This window comes from Lissotriton helveticus, chromosome 6, assembly GCF_964261635.1.
Source record: "Lissotriton helveticus chromosome 6, aLisHel1.1, whole genome shotgun sequence".
Lineage (NCBI taxonomy): Eukaryota > Metazoa > Chordata > Amphibia > Caudata > Salamandridae > Lissotriton > Lissotriton helveticus.
The window spans coordinates 588,576,158-588,596,458 of record NC_136067.1 but is presented as its reverse complement, the minus strand read 5'-3'; positions in this window follow the sequence as shown (position 1 = coordinate 588,596,458).

Sequence of the window (20,301 nt, the reverse complement as noted above, 5' to 3'; positions counted from 1 at the left end):
GTAATTTCGAGAATAGAGGCATGATTTAGGCTGGAATCTAGACACAATACAATACACAATGGACACGATGATAACTTGAATAACAAATCACTCATACCACAACATAAAAATACATGAATAACATTACAGAATATTACCTGGAATACTTTAGAACAGATCACATGAATTTCTCGAGAACAGAACTTACTAGAATTACTAGATGTACTGCTAAAACAGCACAAAACTTACCGGTCTCATAAAGAGACACGTCAGGACCCGCGTCCACCTAGGTGAACACTTCGTGTTGGATTTGCGTACCCAAACCCACGGACCAGAGACAAATTAATTGACCCTGTCTAGATACTACCCCAGCAACGGTACTCACCGGGCAGCAAGAACGGAAGGCCTCGGACTGGACTGGACTGCTACGACGACGGACGACGAACTTCGGACTTCAGTTACAGGTGGGCCTCCGGATACCTCGGACCTTGGACTCTCGGCTTGGGCTCTGGTCGGGACTCGCCGCGTTCCTCCACCGCCTCGTCTGGATGCTGGACCGCAACCTCCGTCTCCTCCGTGGACCTGAGGGATACTTGAAGCAGAAATATCTGCCGGTGCGCAGGATGGTTCCGTCACGGCTGCAGAGGGTCAGGGGGCTTGCGTGGCTTCGCCGGCGCGTGGGGAAAGGGCAAGTCCCTATTCGGGCGCCATTATGTGGTAAATAAATAATTAATTACCGGTCTATTTTTCAGGATACTCTAATAACAGATAGCTCAATAAATAAGAGACAAGATTCGAGGTATCTTGAGTCTACAGGCTTTAATCAGACATAAAGGACAGGAACAGGACAGCCTGCATGGGAATGGGATGGCAGCTGCCGGGGGCAGGATCTGGGAATTGGCTAGCTTTTAATAACAGTGCACAATATTTATAGTTAAACAAATACATTACATTCAATACAGGGGGCGTAGCAGTAGGCGTGGTTTGTAGCAGTCGCGAAAGATAAGGCAGAAAGTGGGTGTAACAAGAGGCGTGTACATAGACATGTGGTATGAACGTAACAGAATATGTCATAAAAAGGGGCGGAAACATGGAGGGGGCTACCTGAGCAGCTGGGACCTCTAACCTAGTGGTGCGCTCAAACTGACAATGACGTGTTACTAGGGAGAACTGGGGGCTATGACTTCTGCCCTAGAAGAGGAGACTAAAGTCTGGAGGGTCAGAGCGACATGTACCCAGGCATATCTAGTATCTGGTGTTTAGAGTACATGTTGATAGAATCCAAAAGTTATCAGGGCAAAGGCTAACAGACACTAAGACTGGTGCATACATAATTCTATATGTAGTGCGTGTGCGAGGAATATTCTATGAATATTAATACAGTATTTCTCTTAGATGGAGACATAAAGGCTAGATCATGACGGAAACTATTGATGCGATTCAGTAGCTTAGGAATGCAGAGAAGGAGGGCTGAACTGATAACTAGAAGCATAACATACTCTTGGCAGACTGGGAGGCAGAGCCAGGCCGAGCCGGGCACTGTGAGGCAGGAAGTAAGTGAAGGGTCAGGGATACAGGTGGGGGCTGCATCGCTCCTCGGAGAGGGTTCAGGAAACAGGAGCTGAATCTGAGTCCGGGCCCTTTTGAGGCCTAGAAACGGGGACTTTTACTGAATTAACGTGCACACTGTAAAATGTGGCAACGTAGGTTTACATAGGCCTAATATTCGTAGCTTTCACGAGGACTGGAAACTGGCATACTAGAGTTGGACACAACTGTAATCGCGTCTTTAATCGATCATAGGGAATACATATGCATATTGATCATGCACATATAACTTAGGATGGGGAACACGTAGGCACATACAACATGGCAAAATTTACTTTTCCACAGGTCTGACATTTGTTCAAGAGTGCAGTGGACATGACTCACTTCGTTGGTAGGCCTGCACATGTATTATCTTCTCTGTACTCTTCAACAAGCCTAAATTTCATCTGCAACCCTGAGTAGGACTCATCTGAAACAAATCTGTGGATAGGCCACACCTTATCAGCATCTAGAAACAATCATTTAAAATGTTAAGGGCAGATTTATGATGGCCGTGCGCCTCTTTTGCGCCGCTGTTCCGTCACTTTTGTGACGCAGCAGCAGTGTAAAAGATGCACTATGTTGCAAGATAGGCGTCACTTCATCTCCAACAAGATACTGTCAGTTTAAAATGTATATAATTAGGACTGTGTATTTTTTTTCCCCGCTGTTATATGATGAATACCTTCAAGTCACTGTTTTTAGTGAAATTTGATAAATTCTGAGAACAGCAAAAATAAACCATTTAACATGTATAATTAATTCTGTACTTTTTGTATTTATGATATACATTTAGAACTGTGTAGGAGCCATGGAGAAGCTGAGGCTTCTGTAAGTGTCAAAGTTGTTGCATACAGTGCTCACATTCTGCGTAGTCTTTCATATGATAGACTACATCTGCACAATGAGATACCTAAGCAAAGGAAACACAGGTGATGTGATTGTGGAATGAGCAAAAAAAATTGCACGTTTTTCAATTACATTACCTGTGTTTCCTAACATTACGCATCACATTGTGTAGATGAGGTTTAGGCCTGTTCCAGGAGACAGAGGAGGTCTGACATTTGTTCAAGAGTGCAGTGGACATGACTCACTTCGTTGGTAGGCCTGCACATGTATTATCTTCTCTGTACTCTTCAACAAGCCTAAATTTCATCTGCAACCCTGAGTAGGACTCATCTGAAACAAATCTGTGGATAGGCCACACCTTATCAGCATCTAGAAACAATCATTTAAAATGTTAAGGGCAGATTTATGATGGCCGTGCGCCTCTTTTGCGCCGCTGTTCCATCACTTTTGTGACGCAGCAGCAGTGTAAAAGATGCACCATGTTGCAAGATAGGCGTCACTTCATCTCCAACAAGATACTGTCAGTTTAAAATGTATATAATTAGGACTGTGTAGGGGGCATGCAGAAGCTGAGGCTTCAGTAAGTGTCAAAGTTGTTGCATGCAGTGCTGCACTTCTGCGTACTCTTTCATATGCTGGACTACATCTGCACAATGAGATACCTAAGCAAAGGAAACACAAGTGATGTGATTGTGAAATGAGCAAAAGAAATTGCACTTTTTTCAATTACATCACCTGTGTTTCCTAACATTACGAATCACATTGTGCAGATCAGGTTTAGGCCTGTCCAGGGAGACAGAGGAGGTCTGGCCTTTGTTAAAGAGTGCAGTGGACATGACTCACTTCATTGGTAGGCATGGACATGTATTATCTCCTCTGTACTCTTCAACAAGCCTAAATTTCATCTGTAACCCTGAGTAGGCCTCACCTCAAACAAACCCCTGGATAGGCCACACCTTATCGGCATCCTCAATCAATCATTTAAAATGTTAGGGGCAGATTTATGATGGCCGTGCGCCTCTTTTGTGCCGCTGTTGCGTCACATATGTGATGCAGCAGTGATGCAAAAGATGCACCATGTTGCAAGATAGGCCTCACTTCATCTGCAACAAGATACTGTTAGTTTAAAATGTATATATTTAGGACTGTGTAGGGGGCATGGAGAAGCAGAGGCGTCTGTAAGTGTCAAAGTTGTTGAAAAACTGTTTGTCCTTCAATCTTTTCCCTTGTCTTTTCTAATTTTTAAATACATGTTTTAATATTTTTCAAATTTTTGTTCTTTCTTTCACAGATTGAAAGTATAAAAATAACAAGTGACTAAGTTAACGACAATTATAAGGTAAATGTTTTGTACCCTTTTCATTACATTTCTATCACATTTAACTTCTATTAGTTCCACTGCTTTATTTCTTTAACCCTCAGTTTCCTGCCTTTGCTACTTCCCTCATTCCTTTCTCTATTACTTACTTACTCTACTCCTTCCACTCCTTTTCTCAGTCCCTCTGTTCTCATAGTTCCTCACTCTTCTTCACTCACTCCGTCTCTATTACTCTCACTGTCTCTGACTGATCACTCTTTCACTACTTGTTCATTATGCTTTCTCCCTGTAGTTCAAGCACACTAAGGGGCATATTATCAACACAGGCAATAAAATTATCGCTGCTTTTATCGGCAGACAAGTGCTGCAAAAGCGGCTTTAGCGGCAGTTTTCTGCCACAAAAGCGGCTTTAGCGGCAGATTTCTGCCGATAAAAGCAGTGATTATCGGCAGAAAACTGCCGCAAAAGCGGCTTTAGCAGCAGTTTTCTGCCGCAAAAGCGGCTTTAGCGGCAGATTTCTGCCGATAAAAGCAGCGATAATTTTATCGCCTATGTTGATAATATGCCCCTATGTTATTTACATTTCTTTGCTTTTTCAATCATTCCTTTTCTGTTACTTCTTCTTTTCTGCTTTCTGTTTTTTCTCTCTGTTATTCCACATGTTTTAATCTTATTTTGAACATTCACTCACATTCTCTTAGAAACTCTTGTTTATTATTCTTCTACTCTCCTTTTTTTCTTTCACTTCCTTATCTATTTTGTTTTTCACAATTATACCCTCTTCCATCTTTTCTTTGGTAAATAGATCTATTAAACAGTATCTCTGGTTTACTCCCTATAGCTGTGTTTCTTTTAACATTACTCTCTGTTTCCTTCCCTTATACTTACTCTTCTTTTTTTTTTTTAATTTTTTTTGGTTCGCTTCCGATTCCCGTACCGGCGAGCGAACCGGGAAGCGAACCAAAAGAAATAGAGGTTGCCAGAGTGCTAAACATTCTAGCAATTTTTTTCTAAAGAGGAGGTAGTTCTGAAAATAACTTTTTTTTTATTGTTTTTGTTGTTTTATATTTTTTTTATTTTTTTTCTGAACATTTTTTTACTGTTTTTGTATTTTTTGAACGATTTTATATTTTTTTTGTTTTTTTTGGGGGGGGGAACAAAAATGATTCATTATAAAGGGCTCAACAGGAGCAAAACAAAAAAAAGATAATTTATTTTCTGGGGCGTTTTGGACAGTTGTGATTGTCAATTGCAGCATTTATTAAATTTACGCTACTCTCTCTGTAGCAAATCAATTTTTCGCAATAAATGCATACAAATTTCACTTCCCCAAACTTCAGCTGAATATTTGGGACTGTCTCCCTCGCCTCTGGTCCCGTCAGTGCCTGTTGATGTGATGTACTGGCCACAGGACGGGGGTTATCGAGCAGGTCACGTACTTGTGCAGCACTGTAGTTGTTAGGGTGCCACCTCTCCATATGGCGATGCATCGTATAATTGCCATAACTATATTTTTTATCTGTCCCTCTGGACAGATTATCTTTACATATAAGGCAAGTTACGTAGCGGGCATTCACTTTTTTTGGCCTCGGGGATATTTAAAAAATTGCCAAATAAAGTTCTCTTTCACTTGGGACCTCCTAGGCTCTTCTGGCAAAAAATGCCCCTCTTCTTCCTCTTCCTCTTGTTCCTCTTCTTCCTCCTCTTGCTCAACCATAACCTGAGGAGGTGGTCCTCTCTTCCTAAAAGGTGGTGGTGGTGGTGGTGGTGGGGGTGCACCAGCTGAAGCTACAACACTTGCCATCGCTAAGTGATGAAAAAAGGTCTTCCTCTCACAAAGATGAAAGTCAGAGTGAGGAAACAAGGATGGGTTTTCATCATTTGGGAAAAAAAATAGTTCTAAACCAATGAAAAGTGTTATTTTTAGGTCACATGACCTAGCCTTACATCAATAGGAAACTGAAAGTGAAATGAACCAATAAAAAGTGTTATTTACAGGTCACATGACCTGTTACGCTTACGTTACGTGATCCGCGCCGCGTCCCGGATCGCTTCCGGGAAGCTGCGCTTCGCGCCTCGCTTCGCGCACCGGAGCACTTCCGGGTGCGCTAACGCGGCGCGTCATATGACGCATTACGCGACAACGCGATACGTCGCGCTTACGCGACACGTCACGATGTTGTTTTCTAACGCGGCAGTTGCGCAAACGGAATGTTTACCGGTTCGCGGACTGGGTCGCGGCACCAAATTGAGCTAACGGGAAGCTGCCCGGTTCGCGGACCGGGAGCGAATCAAAAAAAATTATTAAAAAAAAATACATAAAAAAATTGTATTAAAAACATATAAAATATATTTTTCGATTTAAAGAAGAATACATTTTAAAGCTTTTGATATTTGCTATTAAAAAAACATTGAAATTCACTGAAAAAACCATAGGTTATAGACCATATATAGTTAGGAATTAGCATTTACAAAACCTTATTTTACTCACACAAAACCATTGAAATTCCATATATAGTTAGTTGCACTAACTTTATATCGCGCACCCGCAACCCACTGCTGATGATGTCACATATTACATCATTCATGACATGGTCAGAGACATCACTGATGACATCACTGATGACATCTCAAATGACATCACTGATGACATCACTGATAACAACATCCAGTGATTTTATGTTTCTGTAAAGTTTAAATATGTCTTACATATTGAAGAAAGAGTGGATGTATTAGTGTCTGGACGAAGGATTTAGTAGGTGCATGACCGACTGTATGAGTGAGTGATTAAATGTGTCTCACTGAGTGCATGGGTTAGTCACTAAACTGTCTTAATTTGTGCATCATTATGTCTGTTGTTCTGTAAACTGCTGCATGTGTTGATCAGTAGCTATATGAGTAACTATATGGGTTATTGATTGATTGTCCAAGTATTTGTATGGGAGACTGAGTGTGTGTGTGGCTGGCTGGGAGGTGTGTGACTCTGTGCAGATCAATGTGTACTTGTATCAATGATTGTATAAGAGAGTAAGTATGTGTTAGTATATGTTTGAAAATGTAAGGTGCTCTATGTTTAACTGTATAGATTAGAAAATGGAAGTCAAAGTCAAACAATCTTTATTTCGACCGTTAAGGTCATAAAAGATGAGCAAGTAAACAAGCATTAGACCATTAACAATAAAAGCATGTGTTAAAAATAATTCATCACTGTTAAGATCCATAAAATCATTTAGAAAGTTTCAGAAATGCATTTTTAGGCTAAAATCATTTTCATAGTTTCAAATGTGCATTATTAAACTGATTTAGGGACAAATTGTTCGTGGCGCATTGGAATCCCTTATAATTTTTGCACGGACTCTCCACATTGCTGTCAGAAATTTCGCCATAACGAACACTGTTGGAGGTGCAAGGTCAGTTTTAAGGACTCTGTAGGCTGGGGCATAAGTTCGAAAGCCCAAGTTCCTTAAGTACGGGATGAGCCAGTAGCTCCAAATTTTCCTGTAAGCTTTACAAAATAAGACCACGTGTACGTCACTTTCAAGCTTGTAATTGCACGCAGGACAGTTAGGTGAGACCAGGTTACCATCCCAGTTTTTAGTAAGCGACCTCAACGGTAAGGAACTGTATCTCCATTGTAAAAAAAAAATTCTGACGTGCACAGGGGACATTGCATCGAGGGCATATTCAAAGCTATAAGAGTCTTTTGTTTTAATGAATATATCAGTTAGAGAGCCCTCCCGGACTGAGCTGATGGAACTTTGCAACATAAAATCATGGAAAAGTTTAGAAAGTGCTTTCCGGGGAAGCCTTGCAGACGTTACTTCAGGACTGTTCCATAGCTCTGGGACTCCAAGGGTCATACACATGTCTCTAATATACTTGAGCCATTGAATTTTGGAGACTTGTATCGTTCTGAGGAGCTCCTGTAATTCACTTCTATAGTGGACCAAGTCTTGACTACTCCACAAGCGCCTCCAATAAGTCAGTGGTTTCAGGCTCAGTTCTTTGCTGATTGGGCACAATGCCAAATCCATTCTCAGCGGAAGGAGTGGAGTGCTCGAAGGAAGGGCCGTCAAGTGTCTAATGAAATTGTTCTCGGCCACTTGTATGGAGTGAAGTGATGTGTGTCCCCATAGTTCTGCCCCATAAGTTATGCCACCTCGTGCTTGGGCCTTGTAAATTTGTATTGCTGGCGCCAATGGGCGTAAGGGGGATTTTTTTGCGATTCTTGTGATTGCGCCCGCCCTCTGGATTAGTTTAGTGGTTGCTTTCCTTTTGTGTGGTACCCAGGTTAGATTTTGATTAAGTGTTATGCCCAGATACTCAATCACTTGAACTCTCTCCAGAGATGTTGATCCCAGGCGTGGGTTTGGGCAGCTTTTATGCTTATGGCTCAAGGTCATAAATTTGGTCTTCGCTGGGTTTATTTCTAATCCCCTTTTATTACAGAAGTCCGGGAATCCATCCAGGATCCTTTGTAGCCCCATTGGTGTCTTTGACAACAGCAGGGTGTCGTCCGCGAACATATTCGCCGGGACCCTACTGCTGTTCAGTTGTGGGGCATCAATATTAGGGATTCTGCACAGGTGCTCTATCACCCCATTCGTAAATAGACAAAACAAAGACGGCGCCAGCATGCATCCCTGTCTTACCCCGCGTTGGACAGGGAACCTATCTGTAAGCCTACCTCCCTTTCCGTATCTTACCCGGGCGTAATTGTCTGTGTGGAGCCTAATGAGAATCTGTAGAATATCTCCCGGAACGCCCATGTCCTCTAGTACCGCCCACAACCTGGCCCGAGGGACCAGGTCGAAGGCGGCACGGAGGTTGACAAAAACTGCGTACAGTGAGCCCTCTTCTAAGTATGCAGTTTTCCAGAATAGAATATTTAGTCTCAGTATTTGGTCCACTGTTGAGACACCCTTCCTGAAGCCCGCTTGAAGGGGGCTCAAGATCTCTGTCTCTTCCATCCAACATTGCAACCTGTCCAAGATCAACCTTCCAAACAGCTTTTGACTAACATCAATGAGGCTAATCGGGCGATAGTTGGCGGGGAGCAGAGGCGAGCCCTTTTTGTATATCGGTACTACCTCTGCTCCCAGCCAAGTATCTGGTATGCCCATTCCCCCCAGCACTGCATTAAATAAAACCATCAGGTATGGAGCCCAGATCACAGGTTCCTGCCTGAAGAGGTCGCCTGGGATCCCATCTAATCCAGGGGCTTTTCCAGATGGCAACCCCAATATGGCCGTCTCGATGTCTTTCAGGTCAAAAGGGGCTGGCATATTTGTGGTGGTGATACTAGCTGCAGTTGTCTCTAACTCTTCAGCCTCGGGGGCATATAGGCCCTGGAAGTGATCCTGCCAAACATTGGCTGCAATGTTTGGTTCAATTGCAGATGGAAGTTCCCCGGTCCCATGATTGATTAGTCTCCAGAATCTGCGGGAGTCCCTATCGACTAGGGACTCTGCCAGATTCTCCCAGTGTTGTATGTCCCACTCCATTCTAGCATTTGCTAGAAGTGATTTGTAAGCACTCCTTTTAGAGCGGATCTCTGACATACTGCCTCCCTCTTTTATAGTGGAAATAAGGTCTTGTTTTGCCAAACGGCAAGTGCGATTGTACCATGAATTGGTAAATTGTCCCTGTGGTTTCGGGCGGCCCTTGGCAAAAAGATCTACTTCAAGCTTCTCGATTAAATGAGTATGGATTTGGGCTAGGTCCTTATTTCTATCTAATGTGGGATGTGCATCCCACAAATCGAAAGCCTCCTGAAGAATAGGAACAATACCAGCGTAGAGAGAGGTAAGCCTTTCTCCGCTGGAGACGATCCTATCCCATTTTATTCGTCTCCTACTATTCTCCAGGAGGATTCCGCCTATCTGTTTCTCCTCACCAGTTGCTTTCTCCCAGGGGATAGTGTACTCTAATTCCAGAGTGTTATGGTCACTGTCATGTCTTGATGTTATTTTAAAATCAACCACCCTTTTCCATGCCTTTAACTGTATGAGGAAGTAGTCAGTTCTAGATTCCCTTCCTGGTTTGTTGAAAGTACATTTGGATGGAATGTCGGACCTAGTGCGGCCGTTACAGGCTCTCAGCCCGTGTGTGAGATTTAGTGTGTTGATCTGGACAGCCAGAGTTGTCCATACTCTGGGAGGAGGTGCTTCCGTCCGAGGAACCTGCCAACTCGAATCCTCCTCTAGGGAGGGTCCATCGAGTAGACCAGGTAAAGGCTCAAAATGTGAATTGAAGTCGCCTCCTATTAAGTAAGACATGTCAGCGGGGATAGTTTCCAGTAGGCAAGAAAGAAGCTCTATAGTTTTGGAGGTGGACCCATTTTTAACTGGCCTTGAATAGATGTTTATAACCAACAGTTTGAAAAGACCTGGCCATTCAAGGACAACAGCCAGTATATCTAGAGAGTCTACTGGATATCTTGAGGCTCGACATCCTGTGTCCGAGGCCACCCAAGTTGCTAGGCCTCCGGATGGTCTGCCTTTCCCACCCCAAACAGCAGGAATTGAAAATATATGAAAGCCCCGAAAAGGGGTCTCGTCCCTTGACCAAGTCTCTTGAAAGAGACAAACGCTGTTTGATTGCGTTAGTACCACCCATGCCTCTGAGTCTATTTTATTTGACAAGCCAGCCACGTTCCACGAAAGAATATTTAAAATATGTGGGGCTTTTTGGGTGTCTGGTTGGTTGGGTGTGGGAATTGTATTTTCTGCCAGAGGAGGACTTACCATTTCCCCTTCGTCTAACAGCAGGACATCTCTATTAATATCTGTTTTATGTAGAACAAGGGGTGTTTTACTAATCCCAGATGTTTCCGTCTCCTGGCTACAATTTGGGGGGGAATAGTTCAGACATTCGTTTACTGCCAGTTGCACTGGCAACCCAGATGTAGAGGCCCGCCGTCAATCAACCGTTTCAAGGCAATCATAGTAGTTATACAAAGGTAGGGGTGGTGGCTGGTAGATTCTCGGGGCCCACGGATCCTCTCTATCAAATCCGCCCCCTCCCCTCCTTCTTCTCTGGACAGTTTCCCACCCGTGGGGATCACTATGTATATTTGGGCGGAATGGGGGTATTTGTGATTGAGTGAATGATGTCCTCCTCCTTCCTTGGTTACCCTGCCAATTTCCCTTGGAGTTCTGGTGATGTCCTCTCTCCTGAGCCATGGTTGCATATTCGTTAGGTGGATAAAAAAACGAAAGGGGGACAGGGTGAATGTTGCTACCTTCATCTTCTAATGATGGTTTACAGACAAAGGTAACTGTTCTTGGGTCTCTGAAGCTCACTAGTAGGCAGTCGCCACTGATTGTTTTTGGTCTCTTGCCTACCCAGGAGACCCTTCTGACCATGCGAATATCGCTGGTCATACCTCCAGGGAGGGGTCTGTACGTTGAAAGCCAGTTGATGACCTTATTTCTCAAAGATTCTTCGGTTTCATATGAATCTAATTTTAATTCTGGTACCCCAACTAAGATAACAGTATATGGGGCAACCTCGGGTGGAAGATTGACAGTTACCGTTCTAGGTGCCTTTGGCCTTATATGTTTGGGATCATTCACATCCTGGTTAATATTCGGAGAGGGTATGGGGGGGTTTGTTGGTTGTGTGGTGGGGTGCACTTTGCCCTTTTCTAGGGTTGATCGCTGTTTTGCAGCAAGAGGTTGTTTAGCTGGGCCGGGAGTCAATGTTGCAACTGCTTTGGGGTTTGCTGTTGTCAGTTGATTAATGGGCGCATTTGAGTTATTATTGCCCGCCGTAGATGTTAATCCTGCCTCGTTACATGTTGCAAGTTTTTGGGTGGCCAAGTTGCTATTAAGTTGCGGGTTAATGCTAGGGGGCGTGGGTCCTGCAGTCCCAGATTTCCAGCTGTCCATAATCTGTAGAGCTGTTTTCTCGATTTTAATTATTCTCGCCTCCATTTTTATTAGGCGTGCTTCTAGGGGACCTATGATTGACTTCACAAGGTGGCCTATATCAGCTAAGGTTATATCCTCTTCTGGTGAGTCAGGGTTTTGGGCGATAGTAGAAGGTATGTGCTCAGTGGGGCTATTACTATGCAACTGTTGTGAAGGATCAGTCGCTCTCAGTGGTAAAGCTTTTTCCGGGGTATTGTGGTGTAGTGTAGCTACGGTGGAGATCTTCCCTTTTTGTCCCATAGCATTTTTAGACTTTTTTCCCCTAGTTATATTTTTCCCCGGTGTCCTTTTTTGGATAGCTCCTTCCCTTATCCCTCGGGTAGTATTTAGGTTCCCTGGCGACATTGGGTTGTCGGTTATTATACTCCGGTCCTCCCTGATTGAAATAGGGCTTAGAGTTGGTATGGCGGTGTCCTCCCCCGGGGTTTTTACATTGGGCAATTGGGTAGTGTGTGTTGTGGGCAATGGGAGGAGACTCATATCCTCTAAATCACTTATTGTTGCATCGGAAAGGTCATTGTCTACGAATTGCTGGGCCCCACCCTGAACACTCTCTTGTAGTGTATTTATATTTCGCCTATCTTCGGGGGTTTTCGCCAGAGCTATTGCACCCATTGAAGACCTCTTGACCCACTCTATCTCCTGGGAGATTCGTCTTTCCAGGAGGTGGATGTCATCTATCAAGAGGGAGCCTGCTTTCAGGAAGTAATTGTCAATTGTGCCCTGGGTTGGGGCTGTTGGTGTTTGGCTGATAGCTGCCTGATTTGCTTTGCTCCTGGTCTCCATTTGACTCATAATTGGAAATGGGGCTCGGGTATGGATACAATAAGCTGTGGTACTTAGGGCAGAAGGGTGTTTAAAATAACAATACCTGATGTAAGTGAGGTGGCCCAGTCCAGTCTCTCACAGTCTCGAACGGCCTCAAACGGCCCGCTCTTAGCCCGGTCTACGCCCCGAGCTGCGTCCCGCGCTGCGGGAGGTTTGTGGGAGGATATAGGGGCGTGGAGGGAGGGGGGCGGGCCAGCAGGGAGAGCGGACCGGAAGCTGTACGTCGGTCTCGCAGGGACTCCTGGTTCCTGGAGTCCCTGCACGCTCGCAGCCCCGCTAGCTCCTCTCACCCGGTGCCGCCCTGCAGCAAGTTCTTCACGAAATGCCCCCTGAGCCGCACACGCCGATGCGGCACCCGCGAAGCGGGTGCGGCGAGATGTGGGCGGGAAAGGTAAAAGCCGCTGGAGTCCTGAACAGAAAAGTGCCTCGGTGCGTTTTGCTCGTGTCCCACAGAGAAGTGGCCAGGGACGTTTTTAATCCACAGCAGGGCGGGGGGCGGGCCAGCAGGGAGGGCGGACCGGAAGCTGTACGTCGGTCTCGCAGGGACTCCTGGTTCCTGGAGTCCCTGCACGCTCGCAGCCCCGCTAGCTCCTCTCACCCGGTGCCGCCCTGCAGCAAGTTCTTCACGAAATGCCCCCTGAGCCGCACACGCCGATGCGGCACCCGCGAAGCGGGTGCGGCGAGATGTGGGCGGGAAAGGTAAAAGCCGCTGGAGTCCTGAACAGAAAAGTGCCTCGGTGCGTTTTGCTCGTGTCCCACAGAGAAGTGGCCAGGGACGTTTTTAATCCACAGCAGGGCGGGGGGCGGGCCAGCAGGGAGAGCGGACCGGAAGCTGTACGTCGGTCTCGCAGGGACTCCTGGTTCCTGGAGTCCCTGCACGCTCGCAGCCCCGCTAGCTCCTCTCACCCGGTGCCGCCCTGCAGCAAGTTCTTCACGAAATGCCCCCTGAGCCGCACACGCCGATGCGGCACCCGCGAGGCGGGTGCGGCGAGATGTGGGCGGGAAAGGTAAAAGCCGCTGGAGTCCTGAACAGAAAAGTGCCTCGGTGCGTTTTGCTCGTGTGTGTGATTGATTCTTTACAGGACTGACTAGGTGTGTGAGTAACTCCATGGATGAGTGGCAGAGTGTGAGTGTCTGTATAGGTGTATGAGTGTATATGATAGTGTTGTAAAGATGAGTGATTGTATGTATGAATGATTGTATGGGTGAATGAGTGAATGTGTGTGTAGACGTAAGAATCAGTGAGTGCGTATGAAGTAACTAGTATTGGTGTGTCAATGGTTTCAAAAATTATATTCTGTATTTAACACTGGGTGTAACAGAGGTTATATTAAAGTGTGAGGAGATGCATTGTATTGTCACATTAATGATATCATCATTGATGTGACCATTGATGTCAAATGAGATATCATCAGTGATGTCATTTGAGATGTCATCAGTGATGTCATCAGTGATGTCACTGACCATGTCATGAATGATGTAATATGTGACATCATCAGCAGTGGATTGCGGGTGCGCGATATATAGTTAGTGCAACTAACTATATATGGAATTTCAATGGTTTTGTGTGAGTAAAATAAGGTTTTGTAAATGCTAATTCCTAACTATATATGGTCTATAACCTATGGTTTTTTCAGTGAATTTTCAAGGTTTTGTAAATGCTAATTCCTAACTATATATGGTCTATAACCTATGGTTTTTTCAGTGAATATATATATATATATATATATATATATATATATATATATATATATATATATACAATTTCTATTGCAAAATGAAACCCCTCATTTTGTTCCTTCAAATTAAATGTATTAAGTGTTACCACTTTATTCCAGTCAAGATGACTTCAGGTGTGCCATACTTTTGTCATAAGTAAGACTGTTAGCGTTCTAGTTGTTCTTTAGAACACTCTGGGACATTCTGTCATTGGGCTATAGTTGGGCTACATCTGGCTGATATTTGGGCTACATTTGGGCTCTTTTGTCTCTGGTGGCCATCTTGGGAGACTGCATATCAGAATTTTTTTAGTCACTCAAAATGTGCCCTAATTTTTCTTTCTTCAGCACTAATCATAATTTCTATGGCAAAATGAACCCCCTCATTTTGTTCCTTTGCAAATTAAATATTTTAAGTGTTAACACTTTATTCCAATCAAGATGACTTCAGGTGTGCCATACTTTTGTCATAAGTAAGACTGTTAGCGCTCTAGTTGTTCTTTAGAACACTCTGGGACATTCTGTCATTGGGCTATAGTTGGGCTACATCTGGCTGATATTTGGGCTACATTTGTTTTTTTTGTCTCTGGTGGCCATCTTTGGGCTACATTGGGCTACATTGGGCTACATTGGGCTACATTTGGGCTCTAACATATATATAGCCCAATGTAGCCCAATATATATTTTTTCAAAGTTAATTTTCGTAAAAACCACTGGAGCATATATCTTGAGACATAGCAAAGGCACATCGGGGTACCAGTCCCTACAATTTTGCCAAGTTTGGTGGAAATCCATTCAGCCGTTCGGGCTAAAAGTGAGTCCAACCGCCCTATGGAAATTAACATGGGGAAAACACGTTTTGGGACCCCCTTTTATCTCGGCCCCCACTTGACGGATCCCCCCGAAACTTTCAGGGAAGTAGCGAAGCGCAGCGAGGCAAAGTTAAGGAAAATTACAGGCAGATCCCTCATTCGGCGCCAAAGTTATTCCCAATAGAATGTTGCAGATTTCCTATGGAAAACGATCCTAACTATAACTACCTACTGGCGACCGCCAGTAGGTAATATATATAAATATATATATTCACTGAAAACACAATAGGTTTCACACCAGTTATAGTTAGGAATTAGCATTTAAAAAACCTATTAAATTCACTGAAAAAACATAGGTTTTACACCAGTTATAGTTAGCTGGAAATTTTACTCGCATAAAACCATTGAAATTCCCACGTTATAGTTAGTTGGACTCACTATAACTTGCGCGTGCAATGCACTGCTGATGACGTCACATATTACATCACTCATGACATGGTCAGTGACATCACTCATGACATCACTGATGACACCATCCAGTGAATGTGTGTCTTTCTGAAAAATAAATATTAGTGAGTAATGTTTAAATATTTAAATATATGTATTAGTGTTTCACTCTGTGTATAAGTGGCTGCATGGGTTGCTGAGTAGCTACATGTGTATGTATATGGGTTATTAGATGTTTTTCTTAGTATCAGTATGAGTGTTTGTATGGTTTGGTGGGGGTATTACTTAGCACATAGATGCATGAATGACTGACTCTCTCTTTGTATGTGTTTTGAAGACAGCATATGTGCAGGACTGTATGGGTGGATGAGTGTGTATATGTGTGTGTTAGTGAGTGAATGACTGTCTCACTAGTGTCTTTATCAGTAACTACATATGCTTTAATCTAGTATATGTGAATATTGATGTATATAAGTGAGTATATGTGAGAGTGAGGGATTGTAAGAGTTCCTGTTTAAATTAGTATGTGTTTCTATAAGTGATTGTTTAAGAGAGTAAGAATGCGTAAGTTTCCTTAGAAGTAAAGTGGTAGTGTGTGTATATCTGTATATGCAAATAAATAGATGTTCAATAGTTTATTTGCATGTGTGAGTATGTGTGAGAGTATCTTTTGGATGACTGTCGGTGTGTAACAGGATGTATAGGTGTATCACTACATATGATGAGTGAGTATATGTATGAGTGACTATATAGAACTGTTGGTGAATGAGTGGATGTGTATATAGATGGTGGAATTATTGAATTGGTTGTTGTAACTGGTATGGGTATCTCCATTTTTTTGAAAATGTTACTTTCTATTTTTGAATATGTGTTTCAAGGGTTACATTACAGTGAAAGGAGGTCTGTCACTCTGTCACAAGGATGGTGTCATGAGTGATGTCACTGACCATGTCATGAGTGATGTAATATGTGACGTCATCAGCAGTGCATTGCACGCGCAAGTTATAGTGAGTCCAACTAACTATAACGTGGGAATTTCAATGGTTTTATGCGAGTAAAATTTCCAGCTAACTATAACTGGTGTAAAACCTATTTTTTTTCAGTGAATTTAATAGGTTTTTTAAATGCTAATTCCTAACTATAACTGGTGTGAAACCTATGGTTTTGTCAGTGAATTTCAATGGTTTTTTAATAGCAAATCTCTATAGGTATGAAAAGTAATATTTTTTATAACGAATTTTATATTGTATAATTATGTAAAAATTTTTTTTAATTGTTTTTTTTTTTTCCCCCTGGGGCGCTCCCGGGGCGCGTACCGGTGAACGCACGGGTAAGCGCAATGTTACAGCATGCCCTGGGGCGCGTACCCAGGAGCGTCCCGTTAGCGCTATTTCCGCGATCGAAAAAACCACATCGTGACGCGTCGCGTAAGCGTGACGTATCGCGTTGCCGCGCAATGTGTCTTATAACGCGCTTCGTAAACGCACCCGGAAGCGCTCTGCGGCGCGGCCCGGTGCGCGTAGCGTAAGCGCGCCGGAGTGCAACAGAAACGGTCGCTCACCTCAGCTCCTCACCTCCGGTATCGTGCTCATTGCGCCTGCCTGCCTGCCTCATTACTGCTTATTTAGATTGTCTGCCGCATTTGTGTATCTGAGCTATCTGCTTTAAACTTTGTGTAGCGCTTGGAAGCGCTCGCCATTGCTGGGCATTACTCTGCATTGGGAATATTTAAATTGTATGTTTAACTGTGCCTGCCTGCTGCCGAGCGCTTAGCGCCTCTCCACTGCTGCATTGTGATTCATTTTCCACATAGCGCTCCTCGGCCAACATTATTTCTTCACCCTCGCAGTATTTGTTGTTGTTACTGCCATTTTGTTTAGCTTGTTGACCCGTCCCAGACCCTCCCTCCACCTCGATCCCGCCTCCCAGCTGACCCTCCCACGCTCCGCCCCCCTCTACCCTCCATTTATGACAGATGGAACTACGCGCAGCGGTCACGCCCCATGCGCGCCGAAGGTGCGCCAAAGGTAAGCCCGTCTATGCCCGCGCCTGGACCACGCCCAGCGCCAGACCCCCTGGTCCTCGCAAAACCCACCCCGTCCGCATAACGTTTGACGCCGCCACCCTCACTGCCCTCAACCCCGGCCGGCCACCAAACTGCCACCAAGCCACACCGGGACACACCCATGGACCCTTCACATGCTACTCCTGCAAGTTTGACTGCACCAAGAGCCACACCAAACCGACAAACACCAAACGGACATCCGACACTAACCACCTAAAATGCATCCTGCTCAACACCCGCTCGGTCCACAGACACGCCATCGACCTTTGGAATCTACTAGACACCATTTCTCCGGATGTCGCCTTCCTAACAGAAACATGGATGAACGCCTCATCTGCTCCAGACATCACCATAGCCATCCCGGACGGCAACAAGATCATCCGAAAGGACCGCCCCATCCAAACAGGAGGAGGCATCGCCATCGTCCATAAGAACTCCATCCGCATCTCAACCAACTCCGACGCCAACTTCACTATCGCCGAACACCTTCACTTCCAGATCCACACCGACCCCAACACAACGCTCAGAGGCGCCCTCCTCTACAGGCCTCCAGGACCCCGTACACAATTCAGTGAAGACATCACTGACTTCATCACCCCACACGCCCTCCCCTCCGAGGACTACATTCTACTGGGAGACTTCAATTTTCACCTGGAAAAGAGCAACGACAGCAACACCACCACCCTTCTGGACAATCTAGCCAACCTCGGACTCAAACAACTAGTAAACGCCCCCACCCACTACGCAGGACACACACTCGACCCTATCTTCACCTCCAGCAAGCACATCTCCTTCAATCACACCACAGCCCTCCACTGGACGGACCACAGCTGCGTTCACTTTAACTACAAAAAGACCACAATCCACATCCACCCTCAACCTACTCTGCGAAGAAATTGGAACAAAATCTCCATCGACCAGATCTCCACATCGCTTCTCCAAAACACCCCTGGCTATTCGTCGAACCCTAACCAAGCAGCCAGTAACCTCACTCAATGGCTAACCCACAGGGCCGACAACCTAGCTCCCCTGAAAAAACGCCAAATCAAGATAGGCAGTAAAAACGCCCCCTGGTTCAACGATGACCTCAAGAGCTCCAAGAAACTCTGTCGCTCCTTGGAAAAAGCCTGGAAAAAGACTCTAACTCCATCACCAGAGACGCCTTAAAAAAAGCCACCCGCAGACACCACCAATTGATCCGGACAGCCAAGAAATCCGCACTCAAAGACCGACTAGACAACAACGCCCACAACAGCAAGGAACTATTCAACATCGTCAAAGAGTTTACCAACCCCACCGCCAACTTCAACGACATCACTCCCTCTCAAATCCTTTGCGACTCCCTAGCTTCATTCTTCCACGACAAAATCGCCGACATCCATAACAGCTTCAACAACCATCCCGAAGACCAACCCTCCCAACCTACCCCCAAAGGCAAACCCCCCTCGAACACCCTTTCTGACTGGAACCCAATCTCCACTGAGGACACCATTCGCCTGATGAACTCCATCCACTCAGGATCCCCCACAGATCCATGTCCCCACCACATCTTCAACAAAGCAGACTCCATCATCGCACCTCACCTCCGAGACGTCATCAACTGCTCCCTCAACTCCGCCACCTTCCCGGAAAGCTGGAAACACGCCGAACTCAGCGCACTTCTGAAAAAACCCACAGCCGACCCCACCGAACTCAAAAACTACCGCCCCATCTCGCTCCTACCATTCCCGGCCAAAGTCATCGAGAAAGCCGTCAACAACCAGCTTGCCGCCTTCCTCGAAACAGACAAATCCCTCGACTCCTCACAGTCCGGCTTCCGAGCCAAACACAGCACCGAAACCGCTCTCATCGCAGCAACAGATGACATTCGAACACTACTGGACAACGGAGACACAGTCGCCCTCATCCTCCTTGACCTCTCTGCAGCCTTCGACACAGTATGTCACAGCACCCTTATACAACGCCTCAACAACGTCGGAATACAAGGAAAAGCACTGGACTGGATCACCTCGTTCCTTGCCGGAAGAACTCAGAGAGTCCGCCTCCCACCGTTTAAGTCAAAAGCCACCAAAGTCATCTGCGGCGTACCACAAGGATCTTCACTCAGCCCCACCCTCTTCAACGTATACATGAGTCCCCTCGCGAGCATCGCACGCCAACACAACCTCAACATCATCTCCTACGCTGATGACACTCAACTAATCCTCTCACTCACCAAAGACCCGAACACCGCCAAAACCAACCTACACGAAGGAATGAAAGAAGAAGCCGAGTGGATGAAGCACAGCCGTCTTAAACTGAACTCAGACAAAACAGAAGTCCTCATCTTAGGTACTTCCCCTTCCGCATGGGACGACTCCTGGTGTCCAACGGCCCTAGGAAAAGCACCCATCCCAACAGACCACGCACGGAACCTGGGCGTCATCCTGGACTCCTCACTCTCGATGACCAGACAAGTCAACGCCGTTTCATCTTCTTGCTTCAACATTCTCCGCATGCTCAAAAAAACATTTCGCTGGATCCCCTCCGAAACACCGCAAAACTTCAGAAAAAACTCCAACGCATCCAAAACGCCTCAGCCAGACTCATACTAGACATCCCGCGTAGAGACCACATTTCCGGTCACCTGAAAGACCTCCACTGGCTCCCCGTCAATCAGAGGATAACGTTCCGCCTCCTCACCCACGCACACAAAGCACTCTACGAACTTGGACCCGAGTGCCTCAACACGTGACTATCCTTCTACACCCCCTCCCGCCAATTA